This window comes from Pseudorca crassidens, chromosome 5 (genome assembly GCF_039906515.1).
Source record: "Pseudorca crassidens isolate mPseCra1 chromosome 5, mPseCra1.hap1, whole genome shotgun sequence".
NCBI lineage: Eukaryota > Metazoa > Chordata > Mammalia > Artiodactyla > Delphinidae > Pseudorca > Pseudorca crassidens.
In genome coordinates, this window is record NC_090300.1 from 30,251,872 (window position 1) to 30,273,725 (window position 21,854).

The 21,854-nt window shown below is 47.2% G+C and overlaps 1 protein-coding gene and 1 long non-coding RNA gene across 6 annotated transcripts in view; one reads left to right on the forward strand and one right to left on the reverse strand.

Moving 5' to 3' along the window:
• The window catches only part of PXYLP1 (2-phosphoxylose phosphatase 1), a 67,946-nt gene extending 64,999 nt beyond the window's left edge, over positions 1-2,947 (reverse strand). For 3 of the 5 annotated variants that reach the window (XM_067737666.1, XM_067737657.1, XM_067737658.1), the window contains exons 1-2: positions 2,817-2,937; positions 1,993-2,243 (exon numbers count right to left, since the gene is read on the reverse strand). The gene's annotated coding sequence lies outside the window, so the exon portion shown is untranslated. Of the gene's footprint in view, positions 1-1,992; positions 2,244-2,816 lie in introns of all 5 variants that reach the window. The other 2 variants (XM_067737660.1, XM_067737661.1) reach the window with 2 other exon arrangements.
• A 78-nt stretch (positions 2,948-3,025) lies between these two features.
• On the forward strand, positions 3,026-12,636 carry LOC137224771 (uncharacterized). Its single transcript, XR_010943500.1, has 3 exons — positions 3,026-3,386; positions 4,012-9,012; positions 11,681-12,636. It is a non-coding gene; the product is annotated as an uncharacterized lncRNA (long non-coding RNA).
• Positions 12,637-21,854: the final 9,218 nt, after the last annotated feature.

Sequence of the window (21,854 nt, forward strand, 5' to 3'; positions counted from 1 at the left end):
GGCCTTAGCAGGCCCTACACCATCCGCAAGGCTGCCCAGCAGGCTCAAGAAGAGTGTGCGGGAGGCTGCTTCTGCCAACAGGCCCACCATCCTACCAGAAGGCAGCTGTTACCGCTTCTCCACCCCCTAAGTGCAGGGGCACAGACCCTCCCAGCCGCATCTCTTTTGGCCACCAGCCTGAACGCTCCCCTCAGCATCTCAGGTGTGAGCTGCCTCCCCCAGGCCAGATCCCAGACCCATGGCATCACTCAAGCCACCTTTTCCAAAGGGGCACAACCCTCATCCAAACCTTCAAATGGCTCAGTGCTCTCCCAGTCCTCACCTGGCTTTCAAGGCTTTCTAGGAAGCAGAACAGTGGGCCCAGCACATCTTATTCCAGGTAACTGTGGGGCCGTTTTTCCAATCACAGTGACTTTGCTCCGAATGGCAACCCCTCCACCCGAATGTGGGCCCACGTCCTCATCCACCAGCCCAGAGCCTCGTCCCAAGGCTGAAGTCTACCTCCGTATGTTTTTGGGACCTTGGCTATTCTGCTACCCTTTTTCCTACCCCCCTCCATAGAGGAAGTTCTCTCTCTCTCTTCCTCTCTCACTCCCCCCCCTTTCTTTCTCACTCACAAACTGCAGGCATTAATTAAGTGTCTTCTAGAAAACAGATTTTCACCAGCTGCAGTTATCCTGGGTATGAGCCAGACCTGGAGACACAGACAGTCCAGGTGAGGAAGATAAGCCCATGACAGCTGTGAACCTGTGGGCAGTGCAGGTTCCCACATCAAAGGGACATTCTGAATTCCAGCCCTTTCCATACTCCTGAGAAAAGGGGACACGGGTTGCTCCCACCCCTTTAGCCTCTGGCCGTTCTCTCCAGAGCTGGCCTTTGACAGAGGCCAAAGAGCTAGACTTTGATCTACCTGCCAGTGGGTCACGGCCACTTCCCACAGACAGAAACATCTTGCCCAAACACCAGCCTCCCTCCCCCGCAGTAGCACAGAAAATCAGATTGCCCAAAAAGTGCAAGAAGAGGCGCTCCCAGCTCTCCCTGGTGTGGGCAGCAGCCACTGGAGTGAAGATGCTGTGGTCTGAAGCAGCCAGCAGGGCTCCGCAAGTGGCTTCCCCCACCATGCGCAGGGATGAGGGACGCTGAAGGGGGCCGCGGCCACAGCTCAGGGCCCTAGAGGGGCCCTAGAGGCCCTCAGCAGGAAGCCTTAGCTGCCCACAGTGCCCCTCACCTCACCCTAGCTGTGGCATGAGGACAACTGCTTTGCTTCACGGAAATTCTGGAGTGCCCTCTGAGGTCAGAGACCCAGCTGTCAAAGCCTGACCCATAAATTGAGCTCTCTGCCCCCAACATACACAGAAATGAATGTCTCTGTTGCGATAAGGCATTTCTTTAAAATCTGATAAATGGAAGGATGATGTTTTGGAAACAGTGCAGCACAATGGAAAACCATGGGTAATGGACTCAGCCTGGATTCAGGAAAGACACCCACTTCTTTACTAGACAAACACTGAGTACCTGTTACTCAGAGGGTGCCAGGCTGGGTCTGGGGCCACAAAGATGGTTCCACCCCACAGCTGAAGGTTATCCTGGGCAGTGGGGCATCTGACATTCAACAATTCATCACACAGCAACCTGGCGGGGGTTGAGGGGATACCCACAGGAGTGTGTAGGCACTCAGAGGGAGCCTACCCAGCCCCAGTGTGACCTTGGGCTAATTACTTACTAATTCACTACTCAACAGTGAACGAATATTGAGCTAATTACTCTTCGAGCCAATCACTAAAAAGAAAGAGTTGCAGATATCGCAGTTCCGCAAATGCTCCAAATGCAGTGCTCCAAAGGTCAGGTGGCCCATCTAGGCCCTGGTGCCCAAAAGCAGCATCCCAAGCATCATCAGTGAGGGTGGGCTGGCCAGGAGCTAATCTGTAGAAGAGACACAACTCCTACAAGCCCTTTCTCTAAAATAGGCAATTAACTTAATCCAAGACTTACTGAAAGCCAGGAGAAGGGATGGGGCAGGTTCATGCACTGGCTTTCTGGCTGTCACCCTGCATCTCCACCTCTCTCCAGGGAACACGAGGCTTTTCAAACCACCTGCTTTAGATCCTCTTCGCACAGATGTCCTGACGGGGCACCAACACCTCCGAGGAGGAGTTGTTGCCAAGCTCCGTCCGCAGTCACGTTACGTCTGCGAGGCTGGCTGGGCACTGCCTGCTCCACACTAGGGTTCACCCGTGGGCCTTCTGCAAACAGCAACAGATGTTCCCCCAAGTTGTGGAGCCTTCTTGAGGCTCCCTTGGCCGTCCACCCCACACTTGCCCATTCGCACGCGATCTGATTCCACATCTCTCCTGATTTTACTTTTCGAATGCTTACAAAGCATCCTTGTGTTCCCACGAAGGCACTGGCCACCCAGGCGGGGATGTCCTCCCTCCCCTCGAAACGCCCCGCCGAAGCGGGAATATATGGCTCCACATCCTCCGGCACTGCTAATCCTTTAACCACCCACACTTAACACCTTGAAAGACGGCTGCAGCCGCCAAGAAGGCCACCAGCTCGAAGCACAACCAATTTCGTGTGTGTAACAAAGCCGGCTTCTTTAAAAGACTGCGACCTAAGCAATTTCACGAGCAAAAACAACGCCGGGGGTGTAAACCACGCAGTCCTAACCTGAGCATCCTGGAATGTTAACCTGCGCACGCAGCGGCCCCCTCCGCTGGACCCCGGGACTACCGGGCGCAGGTAGCTGCCGGCAGGAGCCAGCCCCACCCCCGAGGAAGACGGCAGAGAACTTGCCGTCACCGCAGCCTCCTTACCTGGAGACCAGCTGGCTCGCCACGGCCGTGGAAGGGGGATCCTGCGAGCTCCAGTTCCGGCAGGAATCAGGCGGCAGGCGTGCGGGGGCCGGGCAGGAGCGGGCTGGAGGGGCGGGACCGCGGATGGAGGCAGGCGAGGTGCGGGGCTGGAGGTGGAGAAGCAGGACGCAGCGCGGGTGAAGGGAGGCACCCACCGGAGGCTGCGGGGCAAAGGCCTGGGGAAAGGGCGGCGGAATCGTAGGCCGGGTTAGGGGGCGCTGGGGCTAGGAGAGGGGGCGGTGGATGAGAAGGCGGGGACTGGGATCCGGGCGCGTGGGCGTGGGGGAGTGGAAGCGAGTCGGGGGCTGGGGTTTGGAGAAGGGGCGGGGATGGAGGAGGGAGCTCAGTAACGGGGGTTCAGACCCGGAGCTCACAAGCGCGCCCCCGACCCCCCACCCCTCTCCCACCGGAGTCACTGCCCGGTCGTCCCGGCCTTGGCGCGTCCAGAGGACCCCTTCGGCCTCCGAGACCGGCACCCCGGGACACCCGCCCGCCTCGAGCCTCCGCGGGAGGCTCCGCTCAGCCTCAAAGGTAACCACCCCGACCGCGGCCCGCGCCGCGCTCACCGCCCATGGTCCCGGCCCGGCCCCGGCTCCGCCACAGCGCGCCCGGCTCCGCGCTCGCCGCCCGCTCCGCCCGGCGCAGGGGGAGGCGAGGGCGGCGCGCAACGACTTCGGGGCAGCGCGACGGTGCGCAGCGTCCCCTAGTGGCCTCGCCGCCCTCGAGCTCCGCCCCGGAGGCGGCGATGCGGTGCGGCCCGGCCGGCCGGAAGGGAGCAGAGGGACTGCGGAGAGGACACTTGATGGGAGGAGGTCAAACACAGGCCCCAGAGACGGGCCAGTCTTCAGAGATCCCAGCGTGCGAAAGTCACGGTCACGGGCACCCTGAGTGCGCGGGGACCGCGGCCACCTGAGCGCAGGGCTTCTGCGCGCGTAACAACGCGGGACTCGGGATCAGGGATGCATGGACGCACGCCTAGGCCGGGTACACAGTAACGGCCCAGAGCCCTAGTGTGGGTGCCTGTGGACCGTGTGCCTGACCCGGCGCCACCCGGGGGCCGGTGCTGAGCTGGACGCGAGTGTTTGGGGTCCACCATTGCCGGTGACTGATCCAAACTGTCACGATTCTCGCCACCTTGCCCCCCCGCCCCCCGCAGGCTACTCCACGTTTCCCTTCCGGCTCCCACCACATCCGGCCCTGTGTGTCAACTCTAGACCGTCACCCTGCTGTCTCTGGATGGCCTGCAGGCGCCCTGGCGAGGTCGCGGCCCGGGCAACGTCTCTCCCCACCCCTTCCCCGTCCCGTGGTTCTCAGCGTTCTCGGAGCTACTGGAGAGCCACGGAGCACTTGACTGATTTCTGTAACTCCCTGTTAAGACACCCGAGAGACGTGCAGTTGAACTTGATATGATACCATATTGGGGGTCATTTCTTTCAAATGTTGGGTCCTAGCTGGTGGTGATTCCTACCTGATTTCTCTGCGTGAGATGATCTGACCAACTGCGACTGTCAGACAGGACTTTGGTGTCAGTTCAGGAACTGCAGTGACCCCTACGTGCCCTAGAGCAACTGGTCTTGCGGAAAACAGGCTCCTAAGTATATTTACTATTGACCTCCCGGGCGCACTTTCTGGAGGAGTTTCTCACTTGGCCTCTGCTTTCACTCCTGTATTGATGGCTCCCTAATCCACACTCGACACGGAGATGCGTTACCCATATTTTTACCTACTCTCTGGTTTTCTGCTTAGAACTTTCCATCTCAGTTCAGCACTCCCAGCACCAAATTCTATCTCTTGCCAGCTCCCAATTGCATCTGCTCTATGGTCTCACCATTTACGCAGCCCCCTGGTTTGCCTTCCTCAGCTGAAGGCTCAATGTCCAGGGAGGCTTTGCTTCTAAATCCTGATAACCTGCTTTTCTCTCCCCATTTCTGGGATGCCACACTGTGCTCAGCTCCTTCCTGCCCTGACCACTGACACAACCCCTTCCCAGTCATGAACCGCACCTCCCAGCACAAAATCCTTTCACTGTCCACCTCAGCATCGCCCCAGACTCTCCCACCTGTTTCTCAGTCCACCGCACCCCACCCCCACCCAACACCTCTCCTCCTTCCCTCCACGATCCCGCTGGCTGTCCTCTCACTAATTCCAGGCTCTACCCCTTCCCCGGTGCTGCCTCCCTCTTCCCTACATGAGTTAGGGCACTTCCTGCTCTAAATGACAGGCAACCCAATTCACACTCGCTTAAACAGAAAGGAATTGATTGACTTACGTAAATTAAAAGCTCAGGGCACTGTCTGCTTCAGGCCCTGGAAACCAAAGCCTTCAAGGACTCTCCATCTCCCAGCTTTGCTTCCTTCCATGTGAGCTATACTCTCGGGCTCCATGCGAGACCCCAGCAGATCCAGGCTCACAACCTCGCAGCAGCAAGGCCAGCAGAAAAACGGCTTCTCTTTGCCCACCCTTCCCACAAGCCTGTGTCCCGACTCTGCTTGGCACGACTGGGTCACCTGTCCATCCTGTTCTCCCAGCCACTGTGAGCCCCCCCTCTCTGCTACCTTCTCATCCTCCACAGGGAACCAGTGCCTGCTCCTGGATCCCTTCTCTGTCACAGTGGGACTGAAGGTGACACGGGACACCATGGCTAACCATTTCCCCACAAAGTGTACCACAATACGCTTCACCTAGCTGCAGCCCTCCTGTGTTGGCACGGGGTGTTTTGTTCCAAACAAGAAGTGGGGCACAGGCCCTCTCTCTTTACAACTTCCTCCTGAGCCTATCTGGGATTTCTGTCTTTGTATCATACCCGCTCCGTAAGTCAAGACTTGGTACGGAGATGGCCTCAGGCCCCTCGGGGAACCAGACTTCATATTCTTCCTAGACTCACCCTCTCAATCTCTTTCCTCACTTTCCCTATTCTCTGATGGCTTAATCCCCCCTTCCGTTCTGAAGGAGGTGTCCTCTCCCTCCTCCCTGTGGATTTTGGGTTCGGAGCGGTACCCACCCTTCCCTGCCCCTGGGGCAGTAACACTTCTTGGCTGAAACTTAAAGGAGGAAGGGGCTACAGGAAAGAAAAAGATTTCCACAGGGAAAATATATATTGGGCAGCATCTCAAAACCGTTCCCCCCATTAAACCTCTTTCCTCTGTTGTTGTTGAGGTAAGATGGGGCCTGAAGCAGCTGGTGGCCTTCTGACCAGCACCAGGGGATGCCAAGCCAGAGCCGACATAGGAAAACAAAGTCCAGAGACAGGCAGCTTCCTGTTGCTCCTAAAACTAGGACCTGGATTTTTCAAGTACATGTCCAGTACATCCTTGCTTCTCCCCAAGCAAACTGGAATTGGTTCTACTATCACTTGCAACCAAGAGTCCTGAGTAGCACAAACCCATAGCACAGCTCCTGGCACATTGGTCCCTGCCAAAGAGTAACCATCAGCATCTTTGTTCATCGGATACAGGAGCAAGCTATGCCCATCGATGACGATAAAACAGAGTAGAAAGGAAAAAGCGCAGTGCCGTTGGTTCCAAACCTTAGTCTCCCCTTCTATTCCCAGCATTTGTCCTTCCCACACACACATTTTGGCCCCCCAGGGAAACTCAAACTTTGTTCAAAGTCGAACCCTCCCATCTTATAAAAATAGTCCCAGGGGCTTCCCTGGTGGCGCAGTGGTTGAGAGTCCGCCTGCCGATGCAGGGGATGCGTGTTCGTGCCCCGGTCCGGGAAGATCCCACATGCCGCGGAGCAGCTGGGCCCGTGAGCCATGGCCGCTGAGCCTGCGCGTCCGGAGCCTGTGCTCCGCAACGGGAGAGGCCGCAACAGTGAGAGGCCCGCGTACCGCAAAAAAAAAAAAAAAGTCCCAGACTCAACCGTCATGAATATTCTGGCAGGCAGCACTTGCTGTCGTTTGATGCAAGCAGTCCCTGCCTGAGCTGCTGGGAGCAGATGCCATCTTCAATTCAGTTTCAACCCGTTGAGCAAAAAAAAGCTGAACAAATATTTGTACAGCCTCCTTTGTCCTGCACTGTAGACTTAGAGGAACAATGGGCTACTGCTCCCACCCTGAAAGGGTTGACTGGGGGAAGACAGTTAGTCTCGGACAGAGTCTGAGGTCACTTAACAATACCAGGGAGGCCCCTGGGGGCCCAGGTGAAGTGGTTTATTAGCACCAGGTTCTAAGTTCCAAAGGTCTGTGCTGCCCACAGCCCTGCCTTCCGACAGAGTTATACATCTGTACAAAACATTTCTTTTGTGACCACCGCAATATCTAGATGACAAATGTTATTCTTAAGTTCCAGGTACCATGGGTTTTGTTTCTCTGATTATAAAAGTTCCCATTCATTGTGAAAACTTGGGAAAAGACTAAGTACACATAAAGATGAAAATTTTAATTATCTGCAATAAATTGGTGTCAAATAATATAGTAAACATCAAACTAAGATTTAAAATGAGAAGACTAATCCATACATGTTTCCATTTCACCATTGGCGACCCCAGGGCCTCAGGGATATAAATATCCTGCAAAAGCTTAGGGGTCATTTCTTAGGTTCTTTCAAAAATCCTGCACTCTTGCTACCACATGTATACTTTTCAAAACTGCAGTCCTGGCCTCCCAGCTCCAGGGTGGTCTGTGCTCTATTATTTATGTGTGCATGATTCATTGTACTTGCTACCAGCTGCAACCTCTTTCCCCCACCCCAGCAGGCTTATTATACAAGCCCCTGCCCCTCCTAAGAGCAGCCAGGGAGCGCAAACTCCTTTTACCATCTATCTGGGTGAAATCTAATTAGAAAGGCAAATCTGGAAGAACAGAACACAAAATAACCACGTTAAATAAAAATAAGAGATGGCTTCAAACCTGACCTTGAGCCAAAAAATTCACAAAGAGGGGCTTCCCTGGTGGCGCAGTGGTTGAGAATCTGCCTGCTAATGCAGGGAACACAGGTTCGAGCCCTGGTCTGGGAGGATCCCACATGCCGCGGAGCAACTAGGCCCGTGAGCCACAACTACTGAGCCTGCGCGTCTGGAGCCTGTGCTCCACAACAGGAGAGGCTGCGATAGTGAGAGGCCCACGCACTGCGTCGAAGAGTGGCCCCCGCTTGCCACAACTAGAGAAAGCCCTCGCACAGAAACGGAGACGCAACACAGCAAAAATAAAAAAATAAAATAAAATTTAAAAATCACAAAGAACTGAAGTCATCTGCTGATTCATAGGTCTAAATATTCATTTTTGTCCTCTCACCTCTGAGCCCAACCAAAAGATGTTTCTAAGGAAAAAAGAAACAAACAAGCACTAGATGAACTCACACAGATCTTATTTAGAAATCATAAAAGGACAACAAGGATTTCGGCTGTCTATTTCATCTACAACAGTGCCCAAAGTGCCAAAAACTGACGTATAGAAATTGGATGCATGGATGAATGGGCCAGGAGCCCATCCCTCTCATTTTACAATTAGAAGCCAAGCAGAAAGGAGACAGGAGGAGAGTGGGAATCTGGTGGAGCCTTCTGCGATCTCATGGCCGCTTGGGAGACCAAACACGGGAGGTCAGTGTCCATGAGAGAAGTGAGGCCCAGCTGACACCCCAGACTTCCTGTTAGGACCCAAAACAGAAAAGATGGAAGCTAGGAAACAGCCTTAGAATGCTGAAAGGAAGTCATTGCCAATGTCGAATTCTATGTTCAGAGAAAACGAGAGACAGAGGGTAATCAATTTGCCCCAAATCAATCACAGTAATGGAAAAGGATGTACATTCTGCTATTATTGGGTGGAATGTCATACAAAGGCAAATTAATTCAGTAGTGTTTTTCAACTCTTCCAGATCCTCACTAATTTTTTTTCTATCAGTTATTGAGTGAGAGACTTCCCTGGTGGTACAGTGGTTAACAATCCGCCTGCCAATGCAGGGGACATGGGTTCGAGCTCTGGTCCGGGAAGATCCCACATGCTGCGGAGCAACTGAGCCCATGCACCACAACTACTGAGCCTGCGCTCTAGAGCCCGCGAGCCACAACTACTGAAGCCCACGTGCCTAGAGCCTGTGCTCCGCAACAGGAGAAGCCACCGCAATGAGAAGCCTGTGCACTGCAACGAAGGGTAGCCCCCGCTCTCTGCAACTAGAGGAAGCCCACATGCAGCAATGAAGACCCAATGCAGCCAAAAGTAAAATTAATTAATTAATTTTTTAAAATTATTGAGTGAGTAGTTGATATCTACTATAATTACTATAACTGATTTATTTCTCCTTTCAGACCTATTAAGTTTTGCTTCATGTGTTTTTAAGCTTTTATTAGGTGCAGAAATGTTTTGGATTTTTATGTACACTTGATGAATTGCCCCTTTATCTCTTTATCCCTTTTAATATTCTTTGATGTGAAATCTACTTCATCTGATGTTAACATAGCCACTCTCATTTTGTTTTGGTTAGTATGGTACATCCTTTTCCTTCCCTCTTCCCTTTAATCTATTTGTCTTTATATTTAAAGTAGTTTTTCGGTAAGCATCAAAAAGTTGTACGTTGCTTTTTTATTCAATCCGACAATCTCTGCCTTTTATTTGAAGTGTTTAAACTATTTTTATTTAATGAGATTAATAATTTGGTTGGGTTTAATGGTATCACTTTACTATTTGTTTTCTGTTTGTCCCATTCTATATTTTTTTGCTTCTTTTTTGTTGAGTATTTTTTATTATTTCTTTTTACCTTCTCTGCTTATTTGTTATATCTCCTTGGTTTTTTATTTCCAATGGTTGTATCAGGGTTACAGTATACATTTTTAGCTTATCACAGTCATGCTAGTTTTGTTGTACCACTTGATGGTCAGTATCAGAAACCTATTAAAATATGCTCGGTTTCCCCCTCCTGCTCTTTGCAATATTGTTCTCATACATTTTATATCTACATTAGTTACAAACTCCATAATACATTGTTATCATTCTTGCTTTAAAACATCAACAATCTTTTAAGGTGGTTTTTAAAATAAGAAAGAGGCATTTTATGCTTACATACGTATTCACCGTTTCCGGCGCTCTCCATTTCTTTGTGTAGACCCACATTTCCATCTAATATCATTTTCCTTTTGCCTAAAGGACTCTCTTTAACATTTCTTGTACTATACGTCTTATGGTGATAAATTCTTCCAGCTTTTCTATGTTTGAATAATATCTTGACTTCACCTTTGTTTCTGAAAGATATTTTCTCTGGGTATAGAATCCTAGGTTGACCGTCTGTTTCTTTCAATCCTTTAAAGATGTTGCACCACTGTCTTCTGATCTGTATTGTTTCCGACAAGAATCTACTGTCATTCTTCTCTCTCCTCCTCTTTATGTAATGTGTCTTTTTTGCTCCTGCTTGCTTTTATAATTTTCACTCTATCACTGCTTTTAAGCAATTAGATGATGATTTGCTTTGATGTAGTTTTCCTTTCATTTCTCCTGCTTGGGGCTTAGTGAAAAACCTCTCCACCTGACTTTGTTGAGGGCTCAAAAGAGTCCTTCCACTCTTTAGTTTCCCAAGAAACTAAAGCACTTCTTAGATCTAGCTGCTCCCTCAATACCAGAGCACCCAGTATATTCTCATACATCTTACAGGGAGCAAGGAGCTACACAGCCCTCACCCTCCCTCCTCCGCCCCTTCTCTCTATCCATCCTACCTGCCTCCAACACCCTATCCCACGCCCTTGGAGCCTCCCTGGGTTGCAAAATGGTCCAAAGCAGAGAAGCTGAGTTGAACCATATCTGGGGTGGAGTGGAAAGCAGGCCTGGGACAACTGGGGTGCTCCCTGCTGTTCTGGGGAACCAAAGGGGGGATGGACCCAAGTCCCTTTGGAAGAGTGAGAGGCCAGCATAAGGGCAGTGTGGAGGAGTGGGCAAAGAATGGAGAGGTTGCAAGAAGCCGCCACTCCCCATTCATTCATTTATTGAGTGCCTAGGACATGCCCAGTACTGTGCTGGGGGCCTCGAAGACGACAGTGAATCGTCACTGCCAGAACAGCCTCCAAGGCTTGTCTGGGGAGACATCTGGCCAAACAAACAACAGATCGCCATGTGATCACTGTGGGTTCAGCAGGAAAAAATGTAATCCCATTTTATGTAAGGGATAAAAGTAATGGCTAGAGAGGTTAAAGGGCATGCCTGGGTGACCCAGCAATCTGGTGGTTGAGTTTGTATAACATCAAGGCCCAGGGTAGGTTTCCCCAACCCTCGCATCACTGCAGCCCTCCCCCACAGATCAAGATGCGCCTCGCAGGACAGAACTGTCCAGCACGCATGTCATGACATCATGGTTCTTCACCAGGGTCCTTTGTGCAGGTCCCAGGTCCTTCAGCAGGGTCTGTACGACCCAGAGGCAGGCCCCATGCAGCTCCTGCTGCCTCGCGTGGCTGTGCCTCGTCACTGCAGTAGGCCTGTAAGCTTCTCAGATGGTCACGGCGCTGAATCCCCCAGAGTTTCTCGCGATCAATAAACGTCTGCTGATCAAGTTCCTGTTCCTGTTCCTGTTCATGAATGGCAACGACTTCATCAGTAAATATTGATGGATTTGAGGCTCCTGCTCACTCTGGACAACAAGCCAGGGCTTTGGCCAAAGGAGGCAGAAAAGAATTTCCAATAAGCTGGATGTGTTCCCGTCTCTTACATGGACAAATCTGTAATTGATTCAAAGGGGTGTAGAAGGGGGGGGTGTCTCTCTGTTGTCATGGTGACTCTGAAAAATTTTTTTTCTTTAACTGCATCCCAGACATCAAGACTCTGAAGCAATGGCCCTTTTAAAATTGAATCATATTAATAAGATCTACCCAACTGAACGATGTTTCTTTCTTTCTTTTTTTATTAGATGCATTATTAACTTGGCTAGCAACAATACCTCATACATGCAAAGTGCCCATTCAAGAACACCGCTTCCAGCACAGAATAAATAAGATACAACTCATTAATTCCAGAGATCCCGGCGTATAAAGAATGAGCTCTGTGAATGGTGATCTTCGGGTTGTAGATTCTTGAAGGGCCTGGGTTGTGTGTGGGTCACTTCCCTTGAGTGAATCCTCAAAACCTGGGGCAGCCCACACAGGCTAGCAGACCAGGCCGGTGACAAAGTATCAGAAGGAAGTTGGGGGGAGAAAAACAAGTAAATTTCACAGAAGTTCTACATTGTGCAAGAGAGGAACTGCAAGAATATTGACTCTTACAGCTCTCCTGCCCAGCGCCATCGTTTAACATTGGATTTAGTAATATTTGGCATTTATTGAGCAAGTAATGTGGCAGATAGACCCTAAAATGTCCCCCAGTGATGCCCACCTCCTGAGATTCACACCCTTGTGTCACCCCCCCCACCTTGAGTGATGGCAGGACCTGTGACTTGCTTCTAAACAATAGCATAGGGCAAAGGGGATGAGATGACACTTCTGCGATGATGTTACCTAAGATGTAACTTCTGTCTTGTTAGCTGACTCTCTCCCTCACTGGCTTTGATGAAGCAAGATGCCATATAGTGAACTGCACTATGGAGAGACCCCCCTCTGGCAAGCAACTGAGGGCAGACTCTGACCAACATCCAGAAAGGAACTGAGGCCCTCATTCCAACAACCCGGAAGGAACTGCATCCAGCCAACAACCACGTGAGCTTGGAAGTAGATTCTTTCCCAGTCATGCCTTCAAATGAGACTCCAGCCCTGGCCAACCCCTTGACTGCAGCCTCATGAGATATCCTGGAGCAGAAGACGCAGCTAAGCCATGCCTGGATTCTTGACCCACACAAACACAGAGATAATAAATACGTGTTGTTTTAAGCCACTAGCTTTGTGACGAGTTGTTGCACTGTAGTAGATAACTAATACAAGCCCCTACCGATGTTCTAAGTGACATGGACACACTGGTAGACAAGGCAGAGAGTTTGCTGTCTTCATGGACATTCCCTTCCAGTTGTAAATAAGTAAAGTAAATTAATAAATTATTAATAAGTAAATTAGGAAATTATTGCCATGAAGAAAAGGAAAGGTCCGAGTAGAGGTGACCTCAGGGTGGCAGATACTGACTGAGAAAGGGCACAGAAAAACCTTCTGGAGGCTGGACATATACTTTATCATGATCCGGCTGGTGGCGACATGAATGTATTCACATGTGAAAATTCATTGGCTGTACATTGAAAAATAGTGCACTCTTGGCAATTTACTTCAAGTCACCCTTTTTCAACGTCACAAAAGAAAACAAGATAGGGAAAAATAGGGAAAATGTTAAAGAATGCAGTTAGTCCTGAGCAGGGTATTCCTCGAATCCAGGAAGAACAAGTGTATTTAATCTCTCATTCAGGCTGTAATCAAGCTACATTTTTCTTAAGAGGCAAATAGTAAATATTTTCGGCTTTCTGGGCCATACCAGCTCTGTCACAATGACTCACCCTTGCCCTTGCCCCAGGAAAACAGTCACAGACAATAAATAAATGAGCTGGTGTGGTTGTGTGCCAATAAAACTTTATTTACAGAAACAGGCAGTGGGTCAGATTTGTCTGCAGACTGTAGTTTGCTGACCCTTGATCCAATCCATTGGTGGTGACTTTCTGGGAAAACTAGGTTGAGACCCCTTCAGGATTCACCAGAGAAGAGTGCAATGATCCATTAGTCATGTCTGTCAAAAGAATGAATATATATATATATATATATATGTATAACTGAATCACTTTGCTGTATGCCTGAAACTTAACAAACATTGTAAATCAACTATACTCCAACAAAATTAAAATTTAAAAAATAAATTAAAGGGCTTCCCTGGTGGCGCAGTGGTTGAGGGTCCGCCTGCCGATGCAGGGGACACGGGTTCGTGCCCCGGCCCGGGAAGATCCCACATGCCGCGGAGCGGCTGGGCCTGTGAGCCATGGCCGCTGAGCCTGCGCGTCCGGAGCCTGTGCTCCGCAACGGGAGAGGCCACAACAGTGAGAGGCCCGCGTACCGCAAATAAATAAATAAATAAGTTAAAAAACCCCAAAACGACAGAGCAGTCAGGCAATCACGTGGCAGTGGGGACCAGCCAGTTCCTCAAACTGAGCCCCCGGGAACCCTTGCTTCACAGAAAACAACCCTTCTTCGTCCTTTCCCTCTAACCCAAGTCCTCCTCCAGCATCTCCCTTCACTGTCTAGCCCCTGGGCCACTGCTCCCCTGCAGGTTTCCTCGCTGCAGGTAACTCGCCTCCTTCGTGCCTCATAATCCCAGTCTTCCTACTCCTCCTGGCACTCCCAAACCAGCTGGCATGAAATCCCCTCTCCTTGGGGTTCTGCCGTACAACCACATCGCCCTCTACCCCTGCTTAGGGCTGACTTGTGTTACCCTCCGGGATGCCTTCTTTCAGGTACTGTCACTAGCCCGGGGGCTCCAGTGCCTACAGGGCTGACCCTCCCAATATCTTAGCCTCTCAGGTCCTAGACGGCTATGTTTCCCAGGACCTTCACCTTCTCCTACCTGAGCCACCCATTCCCATAGCCACACTGCAGACCTCCCGTCACGTAGCCTTAGCTGCTCTCCACGATGAGCACCCTGAATCCCCGTTACACGTTCTAAACCCAGCCCATCTTCAGCTCTCCCTCCCTCCTCCCCCCACCTGCCCCTCATCTCCGCGAGATCTGCAAGCATTTAGTAGACTCCCGCCAGGCTTCACAGCTCTTCACGCAAGCTTTCCTCCCTCTCACGGTATCCTCCACCTCCTTGCCCCTCTGTAATCTTATTCAACCCCCCAAATCCCCAGTTCTGAGGGAATCCAAGTGTCTGCTCCACTGTGCCCACCTCCCCGTGGCAGAGAGTTTCTGGGGGAACGTCCCACAATCTCTGGCTGGCAGCATATAACCCCATGGATGCAACTCAGCTGGGTCCTCAATGCCGCAGGAATTCTGCCCCCAAAGTGCCACAGCAGGTCTTTGTAAACCTCTCCAAGCTCCAGCCCTGCCCCTCCCCTCACACTCTCAGCAGGTGACTTTGCCCCCACTCCTAAGGAGGGGTGGTCTTTCAGCATCCTGCCGGCACACCATCAAATGTTAACCCCCTTCCCACATTCACCCCAAAATTGTCTGCATATACCTGGGGGCTCATATCCCCCCATCCCTTCTGGTCCTGAGTGCCTGCCTCAGTGGACCCCTCAGCCTTACTCCCATCCCTCCGGCTGACTGCCCCCTCCTCCCTACTCCATACCTCCCCTTTTTTTTTTTTTTTTTAAACATCTTTATTGGAGCATAATTGCTTTACAATGGTATGTTAGTTTCAGCTTCACAACAAAATGAATCATTTATATATATACATATGTTCCCATATCTCTTCCCGCTTGCGTCACCCTCCCTCCCACCCTCCCTATCCCACCCCTCCAGGCGGTCACAAAGCACCGAGCTGATCTCCCTGTGCTATGCGGCTGCTTCCCACTAGCTATCTACCTTACGTTTGGTAGTGTATACATGTCCATGCCTCTTTATTGCTTTGTCACCGTTTACCCTTCCCCCTCCCCATAGCCTCAAGTCCATTCTCTAGTAAGTCTGTGTCTTTATTCCTGTTTCACCCCTAGGTTTTTCATGACATTTTTTTTTTTCTTAAATTCCATATATATGTGTTAGCATACGGGTCTCTTGTAGACAGCAAATATATGGGTCTTGTTTTTGTATCCATTCAGCCAATCTGTGTCTTTTGGTGGGAGCATTTAGTCCATTTACATTTAAGGTAATTATCGATATGTGTGTTCCCATTCCCATTTTCTTAATTGTTTTGGGTTTGTTATTGTAGGTCTTTTCCTTCTTTTGTGTTTCTTGCCTAGAGAAGTTCCTTTAGCAGTTGTTGTAGCATACCTCCCCTTTTTTAATGCCCACATAAAACCACTGTTGGGAAGAAGACTTTTCCTCTTCCAACTTGTGTCCTATGATTGGGGGCCTGCAAATTAACTGAGAAAAGCCAGACCAACAGGAGAAAAGACAAGGTTTATTTTCACACGTGAAAGCAGGAGATCCTAGTAAAGGAAAAACTCACAAAATAGTTTAAACTAAAAAATATATATACTTAACAAAAGTGGGAGTTAGTGCTTCAGTGGGAAAGTATGGTGGGAAATTCTACTGGGCTTTTTTTTTTTTTTTTTGCTGTGCCGGGCAGCATGCAGGATCTTAATTCCCTGACCAGGGATCGAAACTGTGCCCCTTGCAGTGGAAGCACAGAGTCTTAACCATTGGACCTCCAGGGAAGTCCCTCTACCGGGCTTTTTGATGCTATGGGGAATGGGCAGTTGGTCTTCTAGGCAGCTGTATATTCGCAAGAAACTCCCTGGGAGGGGATTCAGCAGCTGTGTTTTGGGGCGGCTCTACTTTAGTCAGATAAGGTTTCTTTCCACATCTTCTGTTGCTCAAATGCTTTCAATTTAAAATAATCTTTATACCAACTCTGGGGATCTGAGAGGGAAGTCATACCACTCATACAAAGCATCATGGGTACGGTAGATTTTACTGATCATTTTGGCCACCAATGGAGTTTAGATCATAGAAGTACAAACAACCTAAAATTGAACGTTAGAATTTCCTGTTTGTAAAATTCCCTCAGTCTAACTGACTTGTGCCAATTCGAGTACGTCTTCGGGGCGCCACTCTCCCTTGCCCTCTGCTTCGCTTTGGTTCACAGCCCAGCAATGGCAACACTCCTCCCCCACTTCTTTTTCAGAGCACTGTTGCCCTCCCCAGCCTCTACACTTAAATCACCCCAGACCTCCTTTTACCTGGCCAAAGACCACATATTCAGCCAAGCAATGGGCACATCCTGTGAGTCTCTGCAGTACCCCAGTCTCTGCCAGGCTCAGGAGAAGGAGAGAAATTCCTTCCCCCTCTGACCCTCTGGTAGAAGAGAGTGGTGGTGGGGAAGAAGCCACAGCCAGTTTTGACTTTATTTATTATTTATTTATTTATTTATTAACATCTTTATTGGAGTATAATTGCTTTACAATGGTGTGTTAGTTGCTGCTGTATAACGAAGTGAATCAGCTATACATATACATATATCCCCATTTCCCCTCCTTCTTGCATCTCCCTCCCACTCTCCCTATTCCACCCCTCTAGGTGGTCACAAAGCACCGAGCTGATCTCCCTGTGCTATGCGGCTGCTTCCCACTAGCTATCTATTTTACATTTGGTGGTGTATATATGTCAGTGCCACTCTCTCACTTCGTCCCAGCTTACCCTTCCCCCTCTCTGTGTCCTCATGTCCACTCTCTACATCTGCGTTTTTATTCCTGTCCTGCTCCTAGGTTCATCAGGACCATTTCTTTTTTTTATTTGTATATGTGTTAGCATACAGTATTTGGTTTTCTCTTTCTGACTCACTTCACTCTGTATGACAGACTCTAGGTCCATCCACCTCACTACAAATAACTCAATTTCGTTTCTTTTTATGGCTGAGTAATATTCCATTGTGTATATGTGCCACATCTTCTTTATCCATTCATCTGTCGATGGACACTGGGGACGCTTCCATGTCCTGGCTACTGTAAATAGTGCTGCAATGAACATTGTGGTACATGACTCTTTTTGAATTATGGTTTTCTCAGGGTATATGCCCAGCAGTGGGATCGCTGGGTCATATGGTAGTTCTATTTTTAGTTTTTTAAGGAACCTCCATAGTGTTCTCCATAGTGGCTGTATCAATTTACATTCCCGCCAACAGTGCAAGAGGGTTCCCTTTTCTCCCCACCCTCTCCAGCATTTATTGTTTCTAGATTTTTTGATGGTGGCCATTCTGACCAGTATGAGGTGATACCTTATTGTAGTTTTGATTTGCATTTCTCTGATGATTAGTGATGTTGTGCATCCTTTCATTAGTTTGTTAGCAATCTGTATGTCTTCTTTGGAGAAATGTCTATTTAGGTCTTCTGCTTATTTTTGGATTGGGTTGTTTGTTTTTTTGATATTGAGCTGCATGAGCTGCTTGTATATTTTGGAGATTAATCCCTTACCAGTTGCTTTGTTTACAAATATTTTCTCTCATTCTGTGGGCTGTTTCTTCATCTGTTTATGGTTTCCTTTGCTGTGCAAAAGCTTTTAAGTTTCATTAGGTCCCATTTGTTTATTTTTGTTTTTATTTCCATTTCTGTAGGAGGTGGGTCAAAAAGGATCTTGCTGTGATGTATGTCATAGAGTGTTCTGCCTATGTTTTCCTCTAGGAGTTTTATAGTGTCTGGGCTTACATTTAGGTCTTTAATCCATTTTGAGTTTATTTTTGTGTATGGTGTTAGGGAGTATTCTAGTTTCATCCTTTTACATGTAGTTGTCGAGTTTTCCCAGCACAACTTACCGAAGAGGCTGTCGTTTCTTCATTGTATATTCTTGCCTCCTTTACCAAAGATAAGGTGACCATATGTGTGTGGGTTTATATCTGGGATTTCTATCCTGTTCCATTGATCTATATTTCTGTTTTTATGCCAGTACCATACTGCCTTGATTACTGTAGCTTTGTAGTATAGTCTGAAGTCAGGGAGCCTGATTCCTCCAGCTCCATTTTTCTTTCTCAAGATTGCTTTGGCTATTCGGGGTCTTTTGTGTTTCCATACAGATTGTGAAATTTTTTGTTCTAGTTCTGTGAAAAATGCCACTGGTAGTTTGATAGGGATTGCATTGAATCTGTAGATTGGTTTGGGTAGTATAGTCATTTTCACAATGTTGACTCTTCCAATCCAAGAACATGGTATATCTCTCCATCTGTTTGTGTTGTTTTTAATTTCTTTCATCAGTGTCTTTTAGTTTTCTGCATACAGGTCTTTTGTCCCCTTAAGTAGGTTTATTCCTAGGTATTTTATTCTTTATGTTGCAGTGGTAAATGTGAGTGTTTCCTTTATTTCTCTTTCAGCTTTTTCATCATTAGTGTATAGGAGTGCAAGAGATTTCTGTGCATTAATTTTGTATCCTGCTACTTTACCAAATTCATTGATTAGCTCTAGTAGTTTTCTGGTAGCATCTTTAGGATTCTCTATGTATAGTATCCTGTCATCTGCAAACAGTGACAGTTTTACTTCTTCTTTTCCTATTTAGATTCCCTTATTTCTTTTTCTTCTTTGATTGCCATGGCTAAAGCTTCCAAAATTATGTTGAATAATAGTGGTTAGAATAGGCAACCTTGTCTTGTTCCTGATCTTAGAGGAAATGGTTTCAGTTTTTCACCATTGAGAATGATGCTGACTGTGGGTTTGTCATATATGACCTTTATTATGTTGAGGTAAGTTCCTTCTATACCTACCTTCTGGAGAGTTTTTATCATAAATGGGTGTTGAATTTTGTCAAAAGCTTTTTCTGCATCTATTGAGATTATCATATGGTTTTTATGCTTCAATTTGTTAATATGGTGTATCACATTGATTCATTAGCATATATTGAAGAATCCTTACATTCCTGGGATAAATGCCACTTGAACATGATGTTTGATCCTTTTAATGGGCTGTTGGATTCTGTTTGCTAGTATTTTGTTGAGGATTTTTGCATCTATGTTCATCAGTGATATTGGCCTGTAGTTTTCTTTTTTTGTGACATCTTTGTCTGGTTTTGGTATCAGGGTGATGGTGGCCTCGTAGAATGAGTTTAGGAGTTTTCCTCTCTCTGCTATATTTTGCAAGAGTTTGAGAAGGATAGGTGTTATCTCTTCTCTAAATGTTTGATAGAATTCACCCGTGAAGCCATCTGGTCCTGAGCTTTTGTTTCTTGGAAGATTTTTTTTTTTTTTTTTTTTTTGTGCGGTACACGGGCCTCTCACTGTTGTGGCCTTTCCCATTGTGGAGCACAGGCTCCGGACTCACAGGCTCAGTGGCCACAGCTCACGGGCCCAGCTGCTCTGCGGCATGTGGGATCTTCCTGGACTAGGGCATGAATCCGTGTCCCCTGCATCGGCAGGCGGACTCTCAACCACTACACCACCAGGGAAGCCTAGTTTCATGGAAGATTTTTCATCACAGTTTCAATTTCAGTGCTTGTGATTAGTCTGTTTTTATTTTCTATTTCTTCCTGGTTCAGTCTCGGAAGGTTGTGCTTTTCTAAGAATTTGTCCATTTCTTCCAGGTTGTCCATTTTATTGGCATATAGTTGTCTGTAGTAATCCCTCATGATCCTTTGTATTTCTGCAGTGTCACTTGTTCCTTCTCCATTTTCATTTCTAATTCTGTTGATTTGAATCTTCTCCTTTTTTTTTGTGATGAATCTGGCTAATGGTTTATCAATTTTGTTTATCTTCTCAAAGAACCAGCTTTTACTTTTATTGATCTTTGCTATTGTTTCCTTCATTTCTTTTTCACTGATTTCTGATCTGATCTTTATGATTTCTTTCCTTCTGCTAACTTTTAGGGGTTTTTTGTTCTTCTTTTTCTAATTGCTTAGGTGTAAAGTTAGGTTGTTTATTTGAGATTTTTCTTGTTTCTTGAGGTAGGATTGTATTGCTATAAACTTCCCTCTTAGAACTACTTTTGCTGCATCCCATAGGTTTTGGGTCATCGTGTTTTCATTGTCATTTGTTTCTAAGTAGTTTTTGATTTCCTCTTTGATTTCTTCAGTAATCTCTTGGTTATTTAGTAGTGTATTGTTTAGCCTTAATGTGTTTGTATTTTTTACAGGTTTTTTTTTTAGTCTCCTAGTGTTGTTGTCAGGAAAGATACGTGATATGATTTCAATTTTCTTAAATTTACCAAGGCTTGATTTTTGACCCAAGATACGATCTATCCTGGAGAATGTTCCATGAGAGCTTGAGAAGAAAGTGTATTCTGTTGTTTTTGGTTGGAATGTCATATAAATATCAATTAAGTCCATCTTGTTTAATGTGTCATTTAAAGCTTGTGTTTCCTTATTTATTTTCATTCTGGATGATCTGTCCATTGGTGAAAGTGGGGTGTTGAAGTCCCCTAATATTATTGTGTTACTGTCAACTTCCCCTTTTATGGCTGTTAGCATTTGCCTTATGTATCGAGGTGTTCCTATGTTGGGTGCATAAATATTTACAATTGTTATATCTTCTTCTTGGATCGATCCCTTGATCATTATGTAGTGTCCTTCTTTGTCTCTTGAAATAGTCTATTTTAAAGTCTATTTTGTCTGATATGAGAATTGCTACTCCAACTTTCTTTTGATTTCCATTTGCATGGAATATCTTTTTCCATCCCCTCACTTTCAGTCTGTATGTGTCCCTAAGTCTGAAGTGTGTCTCTTGTAGACAGCATATATTCGGGTCTTGTTTTTGTAACCATTCAGCCAGTCTATGTCTTTTGGTTGGAGCATTTAATCCATTTACATTTAAGGTAGTTATCGATATGTATGTTCCTCTTACCATTTTCTTAATTGTTTTGGGTTTGTTATTGCAGGTCTTATCCTTCGCTTGTGTTTCCTGCCTAGAGAAATTCCTTTAGCATTTGTTGTAAAGCTGGTTTGGTGGTGCTGAATTCTCTTAACTTTTGCTTGTCTGTAAAGGTTTTAATTTCTCCATCAAATCTGAATGAGATCCTTGCTAGGTAGAGTAATCTTGGTTGTAGGTTTTTCCATTTCATCACTTTAAATATGTCCTGCCACTCCCTTCTGGCTTGCAGAGTTTCTACTGAAAGATCAGCTGTTAACCTTATGGGGATTCCCTTGTATGTTATTTGTTGTTTTTCCCTTGCTGCTTTTAATATTTTTTCTTTGTATTTAATTTTTGATAGTTTGATTAATATGTGTCTTGGAGTGTTTCTCCTTGGGTTTATCCTGTATGGGACTCTCTGTGCTTCCTGGAATTGATTGACTATTTCCTTTCCCATGTTAGGGAAGTTTTCAACTATAATCTCTTCAAATATTTTCTCAGACCCTTTCTTTTTCTCTTCTTCTTCTGGTACTCCTATAATTTGAATGTTGGTGCGTTTAATGTTGTCCCAGAGGTCTCTGAGACTGTCCTTAATTCTTTTCATTCTTTTTTCTTTATTCTGCTCTGTGGTAGTTATTTCCACTATTTTATCTTCCAGGTCACTTATCCGTTATTCTGCCTCAGTTATTCTGCTATTGATTCCT